The sequence below is a fragment of the Homarus americanus genome, unplaced genomic scaffold, assembly GCF_018991925.1.
Source record: "Homarus americanus isolate GMGI-L3 unplaced genomic scaffold, GMGI_Hamer_2.0 scaffold20465, whole genome shotgun sequence".
Classification (NCBI taxonomy): Eukaryota; Metazoa; Arthropoda; class Malacostraca; order Decapoda; family Nephropidae; genus Homarus; species Homarus americanus.
The window spans coordinates 4406595-4429656 of NW_024756914.1; the positions used below are offsets into that span (position 1 = coordinate 4406595).

The window sequence follows — 23062 nt, forward strand, 5'->3', positions numbered from 1 at the left end:
AGGTATCGAGGCCAGGTGAGTAACAGGTAAGCCAGGTAAGTAATTAGACTCTTGTTCAGGTAAGATCGACGTTTTTCAGCAAATAATTCAAAACACGATTTTCTGGTAGGTAGAGAGTGAGATGACTTAAACCGGGTGGAGTGGGTGTAAAGACCGGGTGGAGTGGGTGTAAAGACCGGGTGGAGTGGGTGTAAAGACCGGGTGGAGTGGGTGTAAAGACCGGGTGGAGTGGGTGTAAAGACCGGGTGGAGTGGGTGTAAAGACCGATTGGAGTGGGTGTAAAGACCGGTTGGACAAGGTAAAACCAGGTTAAGGGACCACAAAAAAAACCCCCCAACGGGCAAATGGTCTTTAAAAACCGGGTAGATAGGCCTAAAAACCGGATGGGTGTTAAACCTATTACAAAACCCGCCAGTGGGGAGGATTACTACAGTATACACTTAACCACAGGCGAGATGGATAAAAAACAAAAGTGAGGGAGAGGAGGGGGAGAGGGGGAGTGTTAAGTGGGATTAAAACCTGATTAAGGGAGAGTAAGTAGATTAAAAACAAACCCATAACAAAAACCCGCCCACTGAGAATACATCCAAGTCTTCAGGGAGCAGATGTCATGCGTTGAGTGTTGACAACTTTCCATTTCCTTCTTCTACTGCAACTTCTATTTGAGGGAGGGAGGGAGGGAGAAGGGAGAGAGGGAGGAAAGGAGGGAGGAGGGGGAGGGAGGAAGGGACAAAAAATAGAAAGGGGAGATAAAAGGAGAAAGAAAGGAAGGAAGGGGGAAGGAGGTAGGGAGAAGACGAAAAAAAAGAACACAAAAAGAGCGGAGGGAGGGAGAAAAGGAAGGAAGGGAGGGAGGGAGGGAGGAGGGAGATCATGAAAGATGTCTCTCACCTCTACCTACCAACCATCATCCTCTCACCTGCCACAACCCACCACCCGTCGACCCCTCATCCACCTCCTCCCCCCCCACCACCCCCCCCCCCTCCAAGTCTTAACAATGCACTTCCTGCCATCAATCTCAAGTGTCGCAACCCACTTCCCGCAACACCAAGCCAGTCAGCCAACCAGTTATCCAGCCAGCCAGTCAGCCAACCAGTTATCCAGCCAGCCAGTCAGCCAACCAGTTATCCAGCCAGCCAGTCAGCCAACCAGTTATCCAGCCAGCCAGTCAGCCAACCAGTTATCCAGCCAGCCAGTCAGCCAACCAGTTATCCAGCCAGTCAATCTACCCCCCATAGCTCTCCCCGTGTCAAATACCAGAGCCCTTTTTGTCAACACTCAACTCTTCGTTTAGTTTATCCATTCCCTTTAGTACTTATCCTTTATCGTTAATTCTTATCTTTGTTTATCCAGTATTCTTAGCTTTTTCCTTCCTCCCTTTCGTGTGTGTGTGTGTGTGTGTGTGTGTGTGTGTGTGTGTGTGTGTGTGTGTGTTGTGTGTGTGTGTGTGTGTGTGTGTGTGGGTGTGGGTGTGGGTGTGGGTGTGTGTGTGTGTGTGTGTGTGTGTGTGTGTGTGTGTGTGTGTGGGTGTGGGTGTGGGTGTGTGTGTGTGTGTGTGTGTGTGTGTGTGTGTGTGTGTGTGTGTGTGTGTGTGTGGGTGTGGGTGTGGGTGTGTGTGTGTGTGTGTGTGTGTGTGTGTGTGTGTGTGTGTGTGTGTGTGGGTGTGGGTGTGTGTGTGTGTGTGTGTGTGTGTGTGTGTGTGTGTGTGTGTGTGTGTGTGTGTGTGTGTGTGTGTGTGTCTGTGTTCGTTTAGTATATAATTATCCAATGTACAAAATCTTCCGCAGCTTATGACTCACCTGCTCTGCCTTCTACCTGCCACCCACCACCTGCTGCCACCCACTTCCACCCACCACCTGCTACCACCCACCCAACTCATCACTACTATCTAACACCATCTGCCATCACCACCTGACAACACCCACCACCTGCCACCCAACCACCACCTGCCACCCAACCATCACCTGCCACCCAACCACCACCTGCCACCCCAGCCATCACCTGCCATCATCATCCCCACTACCAACATCTCTCTCTCTCTCTCTCTCTCTCTCTCTCTCTCTCTCTCTCTCTCTCTCTCTCTCTCTCTCTTACCCCTCTTTTCCCATCCTCTCAATTTTCTTCTCTTCCTTCTTCACCTGTTATCACATTTTTTCCATTCTCATCTTCTTCCACTTCTCTTGCTCTTTTATTGGTATTCTTCTTTTTCTTATCACATCGTCTTCTTCCGCCTATTTGTTATTAAGCTTATATGTGCCAAGTTCCCTCTCTCGCCTGCCACACCTCTCTCTCTCTCTCTCACCTATCACACTCCTCTTGTCTTCTCTCTCTCTCTCTCTCCTGTCACCGTGGCATCAACCAGGCAGACACCTTCAAAACAAACCCTAACCGGAGGCACAGACGGTGAGAACAACACTCCTAGTCTCTACCACACCTGAGAGAAACTCCTCCCTTAGAGAACTCCCTCCCTAAGACTCCTCCCCAAGACTCCTAGTCTCTACCACACCTGAGAGAAACTCCTCCCTTAGAGAACTCCTCCCTAAGACTCCTAGCCTCACTAACACCTGAGAGTAACTCCTCCCTAAGACTCCTCCCCAAGACTCCTAGCCTCAATCACACCTGAGAGAAACTCCTCCCTTAGAGAACTCCTCCCTAAGACCTCTAACATGAAGGAGGAAATATTTCTAACGTCACAACTACAAGAAGGGGGAAAGAATGTGTGACGTCACGAGCCAGACGGTCTCAAGATGGGGATTTTGAGGGTCTCACAGCAAGGACAAACCTTCAACACTGTTCAGGGAAAAGATGCAGGTAAGGAAGTTTCCCAATCTTGTTGTTTTTCTTACCTGTTTCCCTCCACTACACCCCTCCACCTGTTTCCCTCCAGTTCACCCCTCCACTGTCCTCTGATCAAGCAAGTCTTACACCGACTACTGGAGCTTCAGAGTCACCAACGTTACCTTAAGTCTGACTCGGGTGAATACACAGTGGTACAGGAGGCTGCCAAGAGCAACAGTCAGCTTGGTCACGATTGCCACCTTCTGGGAAACTTACAAGACAAGCCAAGCTACAAAGGGGGGTTAAGTGATGAGAGAACCCCATACCCCCCTCTCTCCTCCTCACCCCCACCATCTTCACCCCCCTCCTCACTCCCACGACCCATCCTCACCCCCACCACCACCCGGAAACCACTCCACGTAAAGACCAGGTAAACGCCATTGCCCAAGATATAGCCGAGTGGCCTAATGCCGAGAAAAAGGATCCCTGGGCAGGTAAGGTGTATAGGTTGTGGTGGTGGTAGTGGTGCATAGGTACAATTTACTCGCCATCTTGACTGCCATCTTAAGAACACTCGGAGATATATATATACAGCCTCGCACATTCTCAAACGATGATGGAGAGAGAAAAAAAAATCTACTTTCTATCCTCGTTCTATCTATTTTTTTTTTAATATTTACTTTCCACCATCTATCTGTCTTATCCATAATTCCTATCTTTCCTTCACATTCTGTTATTTTACTTAATCTTCCCACTATCTTCGTTTCTCATCTCTAATTCGTGTTTTGTTTGCTTATTCCTTCTCACGTTTTCTACCAGTTTTATCCATGCTTTCTACTTTCTCTTCACGTCTCTCTTACATTCTCTTCTATCTACCTGTTTTATCTACTGTTCACTGCGCCCTCTATACGTTTCTCTTGAGGGGAATAAATAAATACGTCTCTCACTACTACTGCAGGAGGAGGAAGACCTATGCAGTACCTATTGTCATGTCGGTACTATCCCTTCTGCAGTAGTTCCCTCCGTCATCCTCTTTCCTCTTCCTCCTTCCTCATTTCTTCTCCTTCCTCTATCCTCCTTCCTTCCTCTTCCTTCTTCCTCGCCAACATATTCTTTAACCCAGCCTCCACCCTCATCCCATTCCTCTCATTCTTGCCGTGCATCGCAGACCACATCTCATGCTTCCCCCTTATTACCTGTCCGACCCAGAATAGTCCCTATACACACACACACACACACACACACACACACACACACACACACACACACACAAGGTAGAGTTTCTCTCTCTCTCTCCAGGAAAATCACACAACTTATCATAAATTGAACGAGAAACCACACAAATCATCATCTAAGAGAGAGAGAGAGAGAGAGAGAGAGAGAGAGAGAGAGAGAGAGAGAGAGAGAGAGAGAGAGAGAGAGAGAGAGAGAGAGAGAGAGAGACCCGCAGGTAAACTCCCCAGTCAACTGTAGGTAAACTTGGGTGTACTGCTTACTGCCTACTGAGTTCAACTTCCTCTTAGGACTCCTTCCTCCTCCATGCTCAGTCAGTCACCACACACACACACACACACACACACACACACACACACACACACACACACACACACACACACTTTACTATCCACTCAATTTGGTAAACTCCAGATAAATTTTAGCAATAGTCAGGTAATATTTTGACATCCTTCAGGTAAATTTCCGGTAAACTTTCGTCATCCTTCAGATAAACTCCAGGTAAACTTTCAACATCCTTCAGGTAAATTTCAGGTAAACTTTCGTCATCTTTCAGGTAAACGTTCGTCATCCTTCAGATAAACTCCAGGTAAACTTTCAACATCCTTCAGGTAAACTTCAGATAAACGGCCACTAATAATGACCATAAACACTCAGAAAGGCATATCGTCGGTCGCCTGCCTGAAGCCTAAGTCAGGTAAACCAGTTTTATCTGTATACCATCGTAAACTCACAGAGATACCATGGTGGCCCGTGATTATAACAACAACAACAGCAATAATAACAACAACAATAATAATAATAACAATAATAATAATAATAATAATAATAATAAACAATAAAATAATAATAATAATAATAATAATAATAATAATAATAATAATAATAACCAAACAAAAACACATGCAATATTTACAACACAAACAAACCAACACACGAACACTATAACCCATAACCCACATAACAACAATAACTACAACAGCATATACTATAAAAGTCAAGTGTAGAGAGATAGGTAGAACTACAACCAGTTATATACGACTAGGGGTTGGGGGTCTCGTTACACACCTAGGAACAACCGGCTCTAGTTCACCTATAGATGGCGGCCGGAATATTCTACTGCTATACTTGTACTCATGTTTCTTGCCTGTACCCTCACACACCTGCCGCAGCTCCTCCTCCTACACCCTACACCGCACCCGCAACCGCACCCTCAGCTCACGAAAATTTTCGGCGACCTGCAGGTGTGTGTGTGTGTGTCTCTCAGGTGTGCTTCTCTCATAAAGGCGTCCAGGTGTCTCTCATAAAGACTTCCAGGTGTGTCTCTCATAAAGGCTTCCAGGTGTGTGTCTCTCATAAAGGCGTCCAGGTGTCTCTCATAAAGACTTCCAGGTGTGTCTCTCTCATAAAGACGTCCAGGTGTGTCTCTCTCATAAAGGCGTTTAGGTGTGTGTGTCTCTCATAAAGGCTTCCAGGTGTGTGTCTCTCATAAAGACTTCCAGGTGTGTCTCTCATAAAGGCTTCCAGGTGTGTGTCTCTCATAAAGGCGTCCAGGTGTGTTTCTCTCATAAAGGCTTCCAGGTGTGTGTCTCTCATAAAGGCGTCCAGGTGTGTTTCTCTCATAAAGGCTTCCAGGTGTGTGTCTCATCTATGGCGTCTGCATTTCCTGGTAACTAAGTTGAAATATCCAGAGTGTGGGATGTTAACAGTATTTCCGGTGGTCATACGGGCGCCCCCCCCTCAATACCTCTCCCTGTCTCAGAACATTTTTTCCTCAGGTGAATGTGTCAAGGACGATACCACCACCTGCGTAGGGTACTGTTTTTACTACACTTTACACCTGTAATTACTGCACGTGTAAGGTAGTTATGAGCCGAAGTGCTTCTGGCGCACAAGTGTGTTTGGTGTGTCAGCTGCTGGCTTGCACTACGCTGGTCACTTTACCATTACTCTATATTACCATTCACTGGTTTATTCATTTATCTTTATTCAACATTAATTTTGCAATAACTAATTTTCTCGGCTGCCAACCAATACATCAACACCATCAGCTGGATCACAGGTGTACACATAGCCCACACCTGTCATTGGGTGTGTGTGTGTGTGTGTGTGTCATGCACTGATGAAAGACCTGCGTGTTCTCTGGGTGACTGACAACTGGCATCACATTCAACCATTTTCATGAATTTCCTCAAGACTTAACGAATCTCTGAATCTGGATCGAAGCCAAATGAGTACCGACTTACTGTCACGAGCATGTTTAGGCACAACAAGTAACACACACAAGTTCCTGGGCAGCAGAGGTGCGATACCTGTGTACGTCCCCTTGGTGTCCAGTTATTGCCCAATCTTTATCGATCAAAGTAATAAGATCGAATCCAGAACACGAGGAGAAACAGTGAGAATAACTGGGTCAAGGGGGCACAGCGCTCCTCCTCTACTGCCGCCAGAGGAATTATTCAATATTTGACCCCAAATTCATAATTAATTTATTTTTATTTATCGATTTATAATTATCTTTCACTAATTTGCAAGAGGCTGGTTATGTGCACCTGTCCGTCTATCCGTCCGACCTTATGACTGTGTGTGTGTGTGTGTGTGTGTAAGACTGATGCTCCGCCGTGTAGTCTCCAGTACCGACAAAGGTTCACCATCAATAAGGATCAAACACAAATGTTAAACAAAATCTCTTAATTCCAATCACCACCCATCCACGTACCAACCCACACAGTACACACCCCACCCCAACCACCCACCACACCTATCCACCCCACCCCAACCACCCACCACACCTATCCACCCCACCCCAACCAACCATCCAACCACCCACCACACCTATCCACCCCACCCCAACCAACCATCCACCCACACAACACACCTATCCAAACACTTGAGGCAAAAGAAAAACACCAACCGCGTGACACACCAACACAGTCTATAAGTAATTACTGTATTATTTGGTCCCGGCGTGAGGAGCCTTCTTGACCCCTCCTCCAATACTGTGAGATCAATTTTGAACCACTAGAGAGAATAGGACCCTGGGACACCCTAACCTAACCTAACCTGACCTGACCTGACCTAACCTAACTTGACCTGACCTAACCTAACTTGACCTAACCTAACTTAACTTGACCTGACCTAACTTGACCTGACCTAAACACCTATTTCAACTTAGCTTGGAATCTACCCACACTTAATGAACTACGTAACACACTACACAACACACTACATAGCACACTACTTAACACTACATAACACATTACGTAACACACTACTTAACACTACATAAAACACTACTTAACACTACATAAAGCTACTTAACACACTACACAACACACTACATAGCACACTACTTAAGATTATATAAAGCTACTTAACACACTACATAATACAGTACATAACACACTACTTAACACTACATAAAGCTACTTAACACTACATAAAGCTACTTAACACACTACATAACACAGTACTTAACACTACATAAAGCTACTTAACACAATGCATAACACAGTACATAATACACTACAGAACATGCTACATTACACACTACATAACACACTTACATAACACACTAAACACTACATAACACACTACTTAACACTACATAACACACTACATAACACACAACATAACACACTACTTAACACTACAGAACCCACTACATAACACACCACATAACACACTACTTAACACTACATAACACACTACATAACACACCACATAACACACTACTTAACACTACATAACACACTACATAACACACCACTTAACACACTACATAACACACCACATAACACACTACTTAACACTACAGAACCCACTACATAACACATTACATGACACACTACATAACACACCACATAACACACTACTTAACACTACAGAACCCACTACATAACACATTACATGACACACTACATAACACACCACATAACACACTACTTAACACACCACATAACACTACCATTTAACACTACAGAACCCACTACAGAACCTACTACATAACACACCACATAACACACTATTACTTAACACTCACATAACACACTCATATAACATACCACATAGTTAATTACTTAACATCATATAACATATTATATAACACACTACATAACACAATTATTACATAACACACCACATAACACACTACTTAACACTACAGAACCCACTACAACACACACTACATTACATACACTGCCATATAACACACTCATATAACACACCACATAACATTAATTACTTAACACTACATAACATACCATATAAATACTACTACATAACACACCACATAACACACTATAACACACCACATAACACACTACATAACACTACTTAACACTCATATAACACACCAGCATAACACACTATATAACACACCACATAACACACACTACATAAATACACTACATAACACACTACATAACACACTACTTAACACTACATAACACACTACATGGTCATACTACATAACACACTACATAATCCCACTACATACACACTGCCATATATCACACTATATAACACACCACATAACACACTACATAACACACTACATATCATACCAAGTATAACACACTTAAATACTACATAACACACTATATAACACACTACAACACACTTACATAACATGCTATATACACACCACATAACACACTACATAACACACTCATATAACACACTACATAACCCATCACATAACACACTACATAACACACCACATAACACACTCATATATCACACGCCATAACACACCACATAACACACTACATAACACACTACATACCACACTACATAACACACTACATAATCCACTACATAACACACTACATATCACACTACATAACACACCACATAACACACTACATACCACACTACATAATACACCACATAACACACTACTTAACACTACATAACACACTACATAACACACTACATAACACACTTACATAACACGCTTACATATAACACAATTACATAACACACTACATACCACACTACATACCATACCCAAGCACACACCACATAACACACTACTTAACACTACATAAACACACTGTTATAACCCACTATATAATTTACGCTTATATAACACGCTTACATAACACACCACATAACACACTATATAAATACACTACAACACACTTACATAACACGCTTACATAACACACTACCATAACACACCACATAACCCACATAACACACTACTTAACACTATATAAACACACTACATAACACACTACATAACACACTTACACACTACATAACACACTACATAACACACTTACATAACACGCTTACATAACACGCTTACATAACACACCACATAACACACTACATAACACACTACATAACACACTTACATAACACGCTTACATAACACACCACATAACACACCACATAACCCACTACATAACACACTACTTAACACTATATAACACACTACATAACACACTACTTAACACTATATAACACACTACATAACCCACTACATAACACACTACATAACACACCACATAACACACTTACATAACACGCTTACATAACACACCACATAACACACTACATAACACACTACATAACACACAATACCAAACCTTATACTGAAAACATCAATTCTAAAAAATAAAAATTCATAATGATAAAAGCGAATACCTTGAGCATAATAACTTAGGGGCAGTGCGAATACAGTACACTGATTACTACACCTTCAGTACACAAGGTAAACAAAGGTTGACGACACTACACTCCCCCCAACAGGTAGACCCGGTACACCAAGGTACTTCAAGACGGGAGGTGAAGTGTCGTATCCATTCGACCACCGCATCTGTATGTCAGGTTATAAATTTTATCTCCTCTTCTAGGTGATGTAAGGAGGCAGGTGTCTAATTGGCTCTCATTAGTAACGACCTAAGTGATAGAGGTCAAAATGGCTGTGAAATTACACTTAAGTCTCACTCAGAATACACCCAAGACAAGGTGTAAGCGGTACGAGCAGCTACACACACACACACACACACACACACACACACACACACACACACACACACACGTGCATTCCTACACAGATAAGTATTTGACAGTGGGACCGACACACACAGATGCACATACTACTTGTACCATATATAGATAATATACCAGATGGTGTACATACTTACATACACGACCTGTGAGATAGTTTACGCTTGCATACACCAGAGTGATACACCTAACTTAATCCAACCTAACCTAATCTAACCCCCACCAGGTAGCGTTAGGGTGTTTCATCATCAGGTAAAATAAGCTGGGCAGGTGTGTAGTATTCAAGATTATTACAGGTACAGGTAGAGGGCCAGGTACAGGAAGACGGCCAGGTACAGGTAGAGGGCCAGGTACAGGTAAAGGGCCAGGTACAGGTAAAGGGCCAGGTACAGGTAGAGGCCAGGTACCAGGTACAGGTAGGGGCCAGGCACAGGGAAGACGGCCAGGTACAGGTAGAGGGCCAGGTACAGGTAGAGGGCCAGGTACAGGTAGAGGGCCAGGTACAGGTAAAGGGCCAGGTACAGGTAGAGGGCCAGGTACAGGTAGACGGCCAGGTACAGGTAGACGGCCAGGTACAGGTAGAGGGCCAGGTACAGGTAGAGGGCCAGGTACAGGTAGACGGTCAGGTACAGGTGTTTGACTCATGGCGTTTACCACATGACACTCACGGAAACGGATTATCTTCAGATTTTCCTTAAGACAGCTGACAACAGGTATACCTGAAGCTGGGTAGACTACAGGTATAGCTGGTGTTAACTAGAGACAGGTAAGTGGGTCGTTGGAATACTTCAATTAAAAACACTTATTAGAAAACAGCAGGTAACGCTTCGAAAGGTAAACTAATTATTGGTAAACTAATTACCAGCTGAAGCCCTTCTCTGGAGACTTACTCAAAAATTCTGAAATTTTCCAACTGAACAACACGTGATGCTCCTTAACCTGTAAACTATCGGTTGAATTAATGTAAACTGTAAACCTTTAGATAAATTAATGTAAACTGTAAACCTTTAGATAAATTAATGTAAACTGTAAACCTTTAGATAAATTAATGTAAACTGTAAACCATCGGATGAACCTAAGCAATAAACTAAAAACATTCGGATAACCAATGGAAAATATTTACAAATCGGCTACATAATTTACACAATATCTATTATAATTGAACGAAATAACACTAATTATATTCCAGCTAATAACACGTACTAATAACACACCTTTCAGTACTAATGAAGATGACGGACAGTAACAAAACACACTCTTATACTACCCGGCGGTAAGGTAGAAAATACACACCCCCCCCCGATCAGTATAGCACTATCTTAACACCTCACTTCCCACATCTTACCCATATCAACTGACAAGACCTACACCCTTAATTGCGTTATCATTTAAAGACCACTTGAGATAACGCCCCCCCCCCACCCTCCCTTAGATAAGATAACAAATCGAAGGGGGTCATTAAGTAGTTCGATATCATACCTTAAATGTAAGTCACTTTAGGGATATTTAAAGACCCTTAAGATTAATACAAAATAAATAAATGACCCCAGAAATTTACAGGTCTCTTATATAAAGTTAAAGTGACTCCTACTAGGGGGAAGGGAGGAGGGGGGGTTAGGTCATAGGGGGGATATAGGGAGAGGGGGGGGGGGTATCTTAAAAGGCCCCTGGTTGAGTTAGAGAGAATTAATGGACCCGTCCCTAATAAGATACGGATCGCTAATGGGTTAAGTAAACGCCCCCTCCCTCCCTCCCTACATAAATTACATGCTTAAATGGCCTCCTAACCTAACCTAACCTCCCATACAGAATAAAGTGAAGTTCAATAAGCTAATATCCTCAGGCAGTTAATGGTCTATAATTGTGCTAATGGATCCCTATGTTAATTTAAAGGACCTTAATTGAGTTAAAGTTGCCTCAATAAGTTAAAAATGTTCCTAGAGAATTAAATATCCCTGATCAGTTAAATAGTGTCCCTAATTAAAGGTCCCTAATCAGTTAATTAACCCCAATCATCCCTTAAAAACCCTAATTACCCCCTCCCTCCCCCCTAGTAATCACCTTAAGTTAAAGGTCGCTAATGAGGGAAGGTTACCCAATTAGTTAAAGGACGCCCAATTAATTAAAATTCCTTAAAAGGTATTATAGGTAGACAGGCTAATTAATTACCTGTATAGCGTGGAAATACATCTATAATATATTTAATTAGTCTTCTTAAATATTTTGATTACAAATCATATGTAAAAAAGTAAACTTGTAAATGAATGAAAGCTTAAGAAAAATACCGGGTAATAAATTTGTAAATGAATAATGACTCAGCGTAATAATCCCTTGTAAATGACTGGAAAAAATAATTCAAGGATAATTAATTTGTAAATGAAAAATGGGACCAACTTAATAATAATAATGTTCATGAATAAATGATAACCAAGGGAATAATTACCGAGACTCGTGTGTGTGTGTGTGTGTGTGTGTGTGTGTGTAGAAGGCAGTTTACAGTCCATCTTTGGGACGAGTTGAAACTAAACGTCACTCAAATAGACAAAAATCCTCGTGAGTTGAGGGGAGACACACACACACACACACACACACACACACACACACACACACACACACCTGCAAAATCAGTAATAATAAAAAAAACATGGGCGAAACAGGTACACGGGTGAGGTGTAGTGACCATAAGTATTTGGGAGGAGAGAGGGGAGGGATGATGGGGGAGGGGAGGGAAAGCGTTGTGTGGGGGAGAAAAGGAGGGGGAGAGGGAAGGGGGGAGGGAAGAGGAGGGTGTCAGGTCATGACAGGCGAACCCGCTCACCTAGACGGACCCCGAGAGAGGAGAGAACCTTGCCAGGCCCTCCTCTCTCTCTCTCTCTCTCTCCCCTCCCTCTCCTTCTCTCTTCCTCGTGACCTCATCAGTACGGACATCATCTTCGGGGGTGAGAGGAGGAGGAGGAGGCTCGGGTATAGCACTGTCTTGGCCCGCGGGTCTTGAGGCAGCGCTACAGTGAGCACGATTTGCAGGAACCGTGGGTAGGGGAGGGCGAGTGGGAGGGTGGAGTGGGTGGGTGGGTGGGTGGGTCGGTGGGGAGGGGGGGGAGGAGGGGGTGATTGCCACGTGGAGAGATGTGTGTAGCGTGTTTGGTACGCTCGATGCCGCCTAAGATCCCGCCAACTCCCGGGGTAAGATTTCAGATTTTAAAGACTCCGCCTCCCGCCTGTGGCTGCCTATGAATGAAATCATTTTCTTATGCGCATTCTTTTTGTTCTTCTATTCCGCGTTTCCTTCTTTTATCTGGTATAGTTGTTTTTTACGAATACTATCCCTAAAAAACTGCTCTTTTCTATTTTTTATTTATGTTATTCAATGGTTTTTATTGTTGTTGTGTTTGTCTATTTTTTCACTCAGAGGATGAAGGGGGGACAACAGACGATACCCAGGAATGGCTGAGTCTCCACCAACCTCCCAGCACCTCCACCAAGGACTCCAACGCCCCTCCCTCCCTAAACCTCCACGCCAATCTCTTAAGACCTCCATCAACCTCCAGTGATGCTTCCTCCTGACGTCTGTAATGACGCTTCATAATGTCAATAAACCCACGATGTTACGCTGAGTGAGGGCATCACCCCACCCACATGTAACGAGTTTATGTGTGTGTGTGTATGTGTGTGTGTGTGTGTGTGTAAGATGCGCCAGGCGAGTCACCGAGACACAGCGGGTAAGTCCCAAGTAAACAGAGGCAAGAGGACTCCAACAGGTACACATTACCTGCCGTCTGGGGCCAGTACACACCTTCCTCTCCTTCTACAGTGTAAGAGTCCTGTCTGTCTGTCTGTCTGTCACACCAGGATACCTTATCACCTTCCAGTGCCCATCGTTGAGACATCCTACTTCTTTCTACAATGCATTACAAAATCCTTTCTACCCACGAATCCTGTCACGTCCATCCACTTTCTAAGTAACCAACTGAGGTCCCCCGTCCCCTCGCCCCGGTGTAAAGACCAGCTCCTTAAAGACCTCGTGTGTCCCGTGATAAGTCCTCTCTTTACCTTCCCCTTCCCTGATGACTCTAAGTGTCCCTCGTTCATCTTTTAGTTTCCACGACCCTCCCTCACGGCAAGTCCTCCTCTCCACCACCGACCACCTACCGATCTGTGGAGCCAATAGCCAACGTGTATTTACCTACCTACCAGAACCGTCAAATGACCATGTTACGGGCGGTGCTTCTCTCCCACAAGTGCCTGCATCCATAACACGGGGGATGAGACAGGTATATAAGTTAGAAAGGAAACAGGGCAACAATAAGAGATTCATAAATTTGGGTGGCGGCGTCTGACCTCAGGTTGGTTGGCGCCGTGGAGACTGTCCCCCTCCTCCCCATAACCTCCCATCACCATAACCCCTTCCCCTATTACCCCTTTACAACCCTTACTCTCCCCCCCCCTGTCACACTCCCTGGGTTATTGGGTTAACCCGTGACAATTTATATTAAGTTTTACAACCCTCAACCATATTTCACAAAAAAGGTTGTCACTGCTTTGGTAGTAATAGTATTTTACAACCAAAATTCATATCCGAACTGGAACAATTTACAACTTCTGATTCTCAACCTTTACGATGAATAGAAATGAAATTGTAGAGTACAAGCTATAATTTATCATCTATAATTAACCTTTTAACAACCTCTCATTCACAACTCCAGGTGCAAATGTCAAATCTTTATCGTCTTTATAACTCGTAGTTGTGTGAAAAATTACGTTCTGTGATTCACAACTCAACAACCTGTAGGCGTCCGTCATCCGCATCGTTACGTATACAAGAAATATACAGGTAAACTCCAGGCCAGTTACAAAAAGGTAAATATTTTACGGCGTCCACACAACCTGAAAACCTTCCACATGAAATATAAGAGAAACACGTCACAGGATCTTGTAGTAATGCTTGTAGGATGCGTAGGTTCGTTGCATCCTGGCCGTGGAGTTAATAATACGCAGATGTAGTGTATGTGTTGTATGTATATCTGGCTCTCGTGTTCAGGGTTGAGTGTGGTTGTGCATACTCACCACCCCGGCGGTACTGCTGCACACTGCTGCTGCTGCTGTCGTTGCTGTTCTTACTGCTGCAGAAACCAACCCCGGCCCGCTCCTCCCCCCTCTCCCACACTCACTGGCTACACTTAAAACATTTTTATAATTATTATCTTCACATCAACAGACAGACAGAGAGAGCTCTCTATCATAACTTTCCTAGGTGGTGGTAGCGAGCTCTGGCTAGTCCTCTACACTTGTCTTAAATAGGACACACTTTCTCTTTCCTTCTTTATCCAGGGACACCGTGTGCCTGTCTCTACCACATAGTGCCTGTCTCATCCACCACACCGTGTGCCTGTCTCATCCACCACACCATGTACCGTATCACTCCACTTGCTGCAACACGTACGGTATATTCTTATATACTCTCATAGGTTGTTCTCGGAGGGCGGGTGAGGTCGACGCTCCCCGCCAGTGTGGGTTGTACCCATCTTGTGCTCCTGCTGGGGGAGGACCCAGCGGGCGGCGCCTTGCGGGCGTGCTGACCGCTCCTGACCCCGCAACGATGCGCTGACCTTCTGCCCCGCCGCCCCCACCCGCCCGGCACGCCCACCCCCGCCCACACTCACGCTCACCCGCCCTCCACCACGACCTGTCGTAACTTCGGAGCACGGCCAGGGTCCGGGTCACCCCTCCACCCAACACGACACCCGGACCCCAGCCACGCTCCCCACCCCCACCTACCCTGGACCCCCAGCCCTGCCCACCCTGGACCCCAACTTCCCCGCCTACCCTGGACCCCAGCCATGCTCCCCCGCCTACCCTGGACCCCAGCCGCCCCCGCCCACCCTGGACCCCAATCACGCTCCACCCCATCCACCCTGGACCCCAGCCACGCTCCCCACCCCCCCACCCTGGACCCCAGCCACTCCCCACCGCCCGTCCTCCCCTGACACAAGTCAACCTCCCACCCCACCCACTCAGGACCCCTGCCAAACTCTCCACCCCGCCAACCCCTGGACCCTAGGCACGCTCCCCCCCGTCTCACCACCACCACCACAGCACCACTACCACAGCCAAAGCACTCATGGGGCCACACCAATACTACAGTACCACAGTCCTCGAGGCCACACCACTACCACAATCCTCTTGGGGTCACACCACAACCACAGTCCTCCTGGGCACATCACCATTACTACAGTCATCCTGGGCCCACACCACCACCAGTCATCCTGGGGCCACACCACTACCATAGTCATCCTGGGGCCACACCACTACCACAGTCATCCAGGGGCCACACCACCACCACAGTCATCCTGGGACCACACCACCACCACAGTCATCCAGGGCCACACCACCACCACAGTCATCTTGGGCCACACCACCATCACAGTCATCCTGGTGCACACCACCACCACCCACACCACCACCACAGTCATCCTGGGGCCACACCACCACCACAGGAAATGTAAAAGAAGTTACTGTACTGTTTACCCCACCATCACCCTCACAGTGCCACACTATTACTAAAATGCCACACTACCCACCTTCCCCACCACAGTGCCACACCACGAACACGTCTCCTCCCTACCCCTCCTTCCCTCCCTCTCTCCCCTCCACCTCATGACACGCTACAACCCTTCCCCCTTCCCCATCCCTCATAAAGGACATGCCACAACCCGCCCCAGGTCACGCTATCACCCTCCCCCCAACACCGCCACCACCAGACCACAACCCCCCTCCCCAACACAGTTTAACCCCACCGTTTACCTCACAACCATTTCTCATTAACACGCACCTTCATTCTACCACGCGCGCAAAAAAAATATATACATATATACATTCATACATACAGTATACATATATCTACCACCTCGTTTATACATGCTAACTTCACTACTGTACCTGTTCGTTACCTGGGCAATACCTCATCTCTACTTGGTATTTAATGAGGACAAAAAAGTATGCATAATGTAGGAACTTTTATATCACAAAGGTCATCATTCATCGCTAACACCATACAGTCCGTGCGTATTCATTTATTCACACTGGTAAAAAAAATGAATGATACATATAATACTCAGTTAATAAGAGTCTAGGTTCACGTATACATAGTTAATAGGTGTAGATTCATGTATACATAATTAACAAGACTCTTGGTTCATGTATACATAGTTAATAAGACTCTAGATTCATGTATACATAGTTAATAAGACTAGGTTCATGTATACATAGTTAATAAGACTCTAGATTCATGTATACATAGTTAATAAGACTCTAGGTTCAAGTATACATAGTTAATAGGTGTAGATTCATGTATACATAATTAACAAGACTCTTGGTTCATGTATACATAGTTAATAAGACTCTAAGTTCATGTATACATAGTTAATAAGACTAGGTTCATGTATACATAGTTAATAAAACTCTAGACTCATGTATACATAGTTAATAAGACTCTAGATTCATGTATATTGTACATAGTTAATAAGACTCTAGGTTCAAGTATGCATAGTCAATAGAAGTCTAGGTTCATGTATACATAGTTAATAAGACTCTAGGTTCACGTATACATAATTAACAGGACTCTTGGTTCATGTATACATCGTTAATAAGACTCTAGGTTCATGTAAACATAGTTAATAAGACTGTAGGTTCATGCATACATAGTTAATAAGACTAGGTTCATGTATACATAGTTAATAAGACTCTAGGTTCATGCATACATAGTTAATAAGACTAGGTTCATGTATACATAGTTAATAAGACTCTAGGTTCATGTATACATAGTCAATATAAGTCTAGGTTCATGTATACATAGATAATAAGACTAGGTTCATGTATACATAGATAAGAAGTCTAGGTTCATGTAAACATAGTAAGTCTGGGTTCATGTATACATAGTAAGAGTCTAGGTTCACGTATACATAGTAAGAGTCTGGGTTCATGTATACATAGTCAATAAGTCTAGGTTCATGTATACATAGTAAAAAAGTCTAGGTTCATGTATACATACTAAGTCTAGGTTCATGTATACATACTAAGTCTAGGTCATACTAAGTCTAGGTTCATGTATACATACTAAGTCTAGGTTCATGTATACATACTAAGTCGAGGTTCATGTATACATGCTAAGTCTAGGTTCATGTATACATACTAAGTCTAGGTTCATGTATACATACTAAGTCGAGGTTCATGTATACATAGTCATCAAGATTATAGGTTAGGTTAGGTTCACTTTCATATAGAACGTTTAAATACACTTCAGCCAAACAACAACAAAACACACAAACAAACAACAAATACACCCATTATCACCATTCACCCATTACTATACACCATTATCACCCATTATCTCCATTCACCCATTTCTATACACCATTATCACCATTCACCCATTACTATACATCATTATCACCCATTATCACCATTATCTCCCTTCACCCATTTCTATACACCATTATCACCCATTATCACCATTCACCCATTTCTATACACCATTATCACCAATTATCTCCCTTCACCCATTTCTATACACCATTATCACCATTCACCCATTTCTATACACCATTATCACCCATTATCACCATTCACCCATTTCTATACACCATTATCACCCATTATCTCCCTTCACCCATTTCTATACACCATTACCTCCATTCACCCATTTCTATACACCATTATCACGGTTCATGTTCCACAAAGCGACTTTTCACTAGTTGGTGTTTCGGACCTTCTATCTTCTTTGCTTGTTCAGTGTCTCTCTCTCTCTCTCACCGTCTCTACTATCATTCTCCCTCTCTTCCTCTCATTCTACTATCATTCTCTCTCTCTCTCTTCCTCCCTCTACCATCTTTCTCTCTCAACTTTTATTCTCTCTTTCTCTACATTCATTCTTTCTCTCCATCTCTACTCTCTTCCCCCCCCTCCCTCTACATTCATTCTCTTTCTCTACATTCATTCGGTACTTTCTTCCTCTACTCTCTCTCTCTCTCTCTCTACTTTCATTCTGTTACCGTACGTGGATTCAGGCGGGCCGACAGTTTAATTATTTCCCCGCGTCCAGTTCAACTCAGTTTTCACACCGCTCACAGTTCATACAGTTCCGTCATTACCAGTCACTTCAGTTTCTGCTCACGCCCAGTCATTACACAGTCACCACTTGAGGGTTTTCACCAGTTCACCCCCAGTTCATTTACTGTCACCGCAAACACACAGTCACTTTAAAGCTTTTCACAGTCACAACCAGTCACTGTCACCAACTGTCACCCACCATAAGACAGTCACCGCCACAACACAGACAGTCACCATCACAACAATGACTGTCACCTCAAGTCACTGTCACCACTATAACACAGTCACTTTAAATGTTCACCGTCACGATCATTTTCACCACCACAACACACAAATCACTATCATCACAACACACACGTCACTACCCCCACAACACACACGTCACTATCACCACAACACATCACTATAACCACCACAACAACACATGTCACTATCACCACCACAACACATCACAAGAGACGACAATATCACCACAACAGTCACTGACACCATCACAACACACACGTCACTATCACCACCACCACCACAACAAACATGACACTATCACCACCACCATCACCACACACACACATCACTATCACCACCACAACAGTCACGACCACTCATTGTCACCACCATCCACAGCCTACCTCATCAACTCAACACACAGAATAAATTTTAGCAACAACATTTGACATTTCCCTCCACGCCGACAACGATTTTCACCATGGAAAAGTTTGCCTTGCCTCTTGCACCAGCATCTAGTCATTACGGCACAGTGTACAGTTCTACCAGCTAACATCATTTAACACCACACATAATTTTTTTTTTTTTTTTTACAATTTGCATCACTGAATTTTGGTGAAATTTGGCCTACCTTACCTGCCTATCTACCTGGTGTTGTCAACTAATTAATTACACAACATTGGCTACCGTACTGTCATAATAATTCAACATTCTAACATTGTAAACATTAACTTAAGGGACTTTTTAATATCATTCTAGTCACCACATACTATTAAACATTCTAACACTCATTCAATACATCATAACATCCTTCTCCAGTATCTATAATCACAACATACTAACACATCATTCACATACAAACACAACAACAACATTCTATCGACAACCAACGTCACTATTAAACATCACAACATTCTCAACACCTACAACATCCTTTATAACCAAACACTACAACCCACAACAACCTAAGTCCTTCTATACATCATTTCTACAACCAGAACGATAGTGATTTGTTTTTTTTTAATTTTCTTCTCACTGTCTACATCATATTTACTCTTCCATCTAAATCAACAATAATTTATATGAAGAAAAATAGATGCAAACTATAATTATTTGCCTTCACAATCACTATTACCTCCCCCCCCTCACAATCATCACTATTCTTTCTCACAATCATCACTTTTCTTTCTCATAATTATCACTATTCTTTCTCACACTCACCACCACTATCCTTTCTCACATTCACCACTATTCTTTCTGACAATCACCACCACTATCCTCATTCACAATCACCACCATCCTTACAATCACAACAATTTCTCCACTTTACAATCACCACGATTCATCTTCACAGCCACCACTTATCTCACAATTCCAACCACTCACGTCCAACACTCACAACTATACGTACCACAATAATTTCTACCAACCACTCACAAGCACAACCTCACAACCACTCACAAGCACCACCTCAACCATCTATTCCTCTCCCTCATAATAAAGCTCCTCCTCTCCCTCACAACTCACCATCTCTCTCTCACTTACTTCCCTCTCCTCTCACACTACCCCCCCCTCCCCCACGTCTCTCTCTCACTCACAGTCACACACCTCACCTCGCCCCTCACCATTACCTCCCCCTCTCCTCGCCACATGTCCCTCACACATTCCCGGGCAGGACTTGGACTTGGGTCGTGTGGTGTGGCCATCCTCACAACGTTCACCCACAACATAAGCCTAGAAGGTCTCCCACCAAAGAGACAGCCTACCACCCCTCCCCCCCACTATCCTTACAACAAAACCCTACCAACGATGGTCACAATCCCCACCGACCCACACCTCCACCCCCGACCCACCATCCTCACAAGGGCAGCCCCTGGACCCACCCTCACACCAACCACTCACCCGCGACCCACCTCTGCTGACCCAGCAGGCGGGTGGTGGGTGGGTCCTCCCCTCTACCACCCACCCCACCCTCTTCCCCGCCTCATCCACACCCCCACCATTCCCCATTTCCCCATCACTGACTTCTGCTGAACTTTGCAATAGTTAACCCATGACTAAAAATAATAGTATATTTTTTTATCGAACACTTTCTGTAATGAATGGGGGTGGATGAATGACGCAACCCACCCAGGACGAGAGGACCCACCTCTAACCCACCTCGACCCACAAGAACCAAGGTGACAACTCACTTTCCTGTTTAACTGACAATTTTCCTTTTATTTTGGAAAAAGAGTATTGATCTCCTGACAGTGAGTGGAGACTGGCGGGACCTTGTTGTTGACTGAGCGGCCGAGGCCCACTGTCACCAGTCACCACTGTAGACTGAGAGGTGGGTGAAGGTGGGCTCGCCCCCTGCCCACCTCGCTCACGCTAACGTCACCCTCACCCCAGGATTAGAGTGGATGAGTGGGAATAAGCGGGTTAGGTCGCCATCACCGACACTGTCCTGGAGTGGACGTTGGACTGTTCAAGACCTCGGCCAGTAAAATTATGTACAGGTGGTGTGGTGGTGTTGCAGATGATGATGAGTGAGGTAGTACGCCAGGTAGGGATCAGGGGCAGCGCTAAACTTAGCCACGAGCCCTGACACGGTGCCACTGAGTGCCACGGGCCGCTATGACGAAATGACTCGTGTTCCGTGGCAGCGTAAGGCTCACAATCCCGCGCCTCGCTCGCCACCGCTCACCTCGCCTCCGCCACTCAGAGCGCGCTTCTACACAGACACGCTCACAATAACACACTATAAACACAAACTCATATTAAACCTACACGTTAAACAATTTGATTGCTTATCCTCTTCCCCTCCAGACTTTCATTGTTGCGTTAACTCAAAAATCTTACGTGTCCTTGTACTCTTGCACTGAATTTACCATCTTCGCTTAGCTGGTTCCATGTCACTAAGGCTTGTATATCACTTTAGAGACTGTGATTAGTCTCCACTAGCACTGTATGTTCAAGTATTAGCAGTTACCAGTCACGTGTTCATTCTTCCCCACATTTCGACAACTTTGTATACCTGAACAGTGGTTAAATTGATCCGATCTCTAACGCGAGCGGCACCCAAACAGTCACGGTTCCAATATTCCTTGGCAACCACTGAAAACATTGAAAACACTCCACTACTAGTACGTAAAGTTCATTTGTTCCCTATGAAAGAGTATGTTTTTTAATCAGAGCTCATACACAAACAAGTTCAGTTCCCAAAAACTTGCGATTGCACATTCATGAAACCGTTTATGACAAAGTTTGGCTGCGAGTTGTGGCGACACTCGGGCGTTTCAGAAGACTGCGTTGCTGTTTTCACTCAGATCCAGTCTGCTCACAGCAAAAGGAGGCTGGATAAGAGAACGCATCTTTTCGCGAAGGTTTATTTTAAAAACGATGTTCTAAGCATTTTCTCTGGTATTTTTTGCTTCCTTAATTTGACAAATACATATACCATCATCACTATGTAATTTTTTAGGGTGTTATTTCAAAATTCTTGTAAAAGCGAAAATATTTCAACAGTAAAATTCGGCAATATCCTGTCGGTACCCAGACGGAAATTATTCATCACTACTATATATTAGCGTTTACAAAAAACACCTAACAAAGTTATTTTTTTATGCTTGCATATCACTCGGCGTAATTTAGCACTGATTGTTTCTGAATTTCATAAAATTTCGACCGTTAGTTTCCGTAGCACTATTAGTTCTCG

General features: G+C 44.2%; 1 protein-coding gene across 11 annotated transcripts in view; it reads right to left on the reverse strand.

The window, feature by feature from the left end:
- Window positions 1-22663, reverse strand: part of LOC121857233 — a 257437-nt gene extending 234774 nt beyond the window's left edge. For 8 of the 11 annotated variants that reach the window (XM_042353213.1, XM_042353212.1, XM_042353211.1 and 5 more), the window contains exon 1: window positions 22135-22662. The gene's annotated coding sequence lies outside the window, so the exon portion shown is untranslated. The other 3 variants (XM_042353208.1, XM_042353203.1, XM_042353205.1) reach the window with 3 other exon arrangements.
- Window positions 22664-23062: the final 399 nt, after the last annotated feature.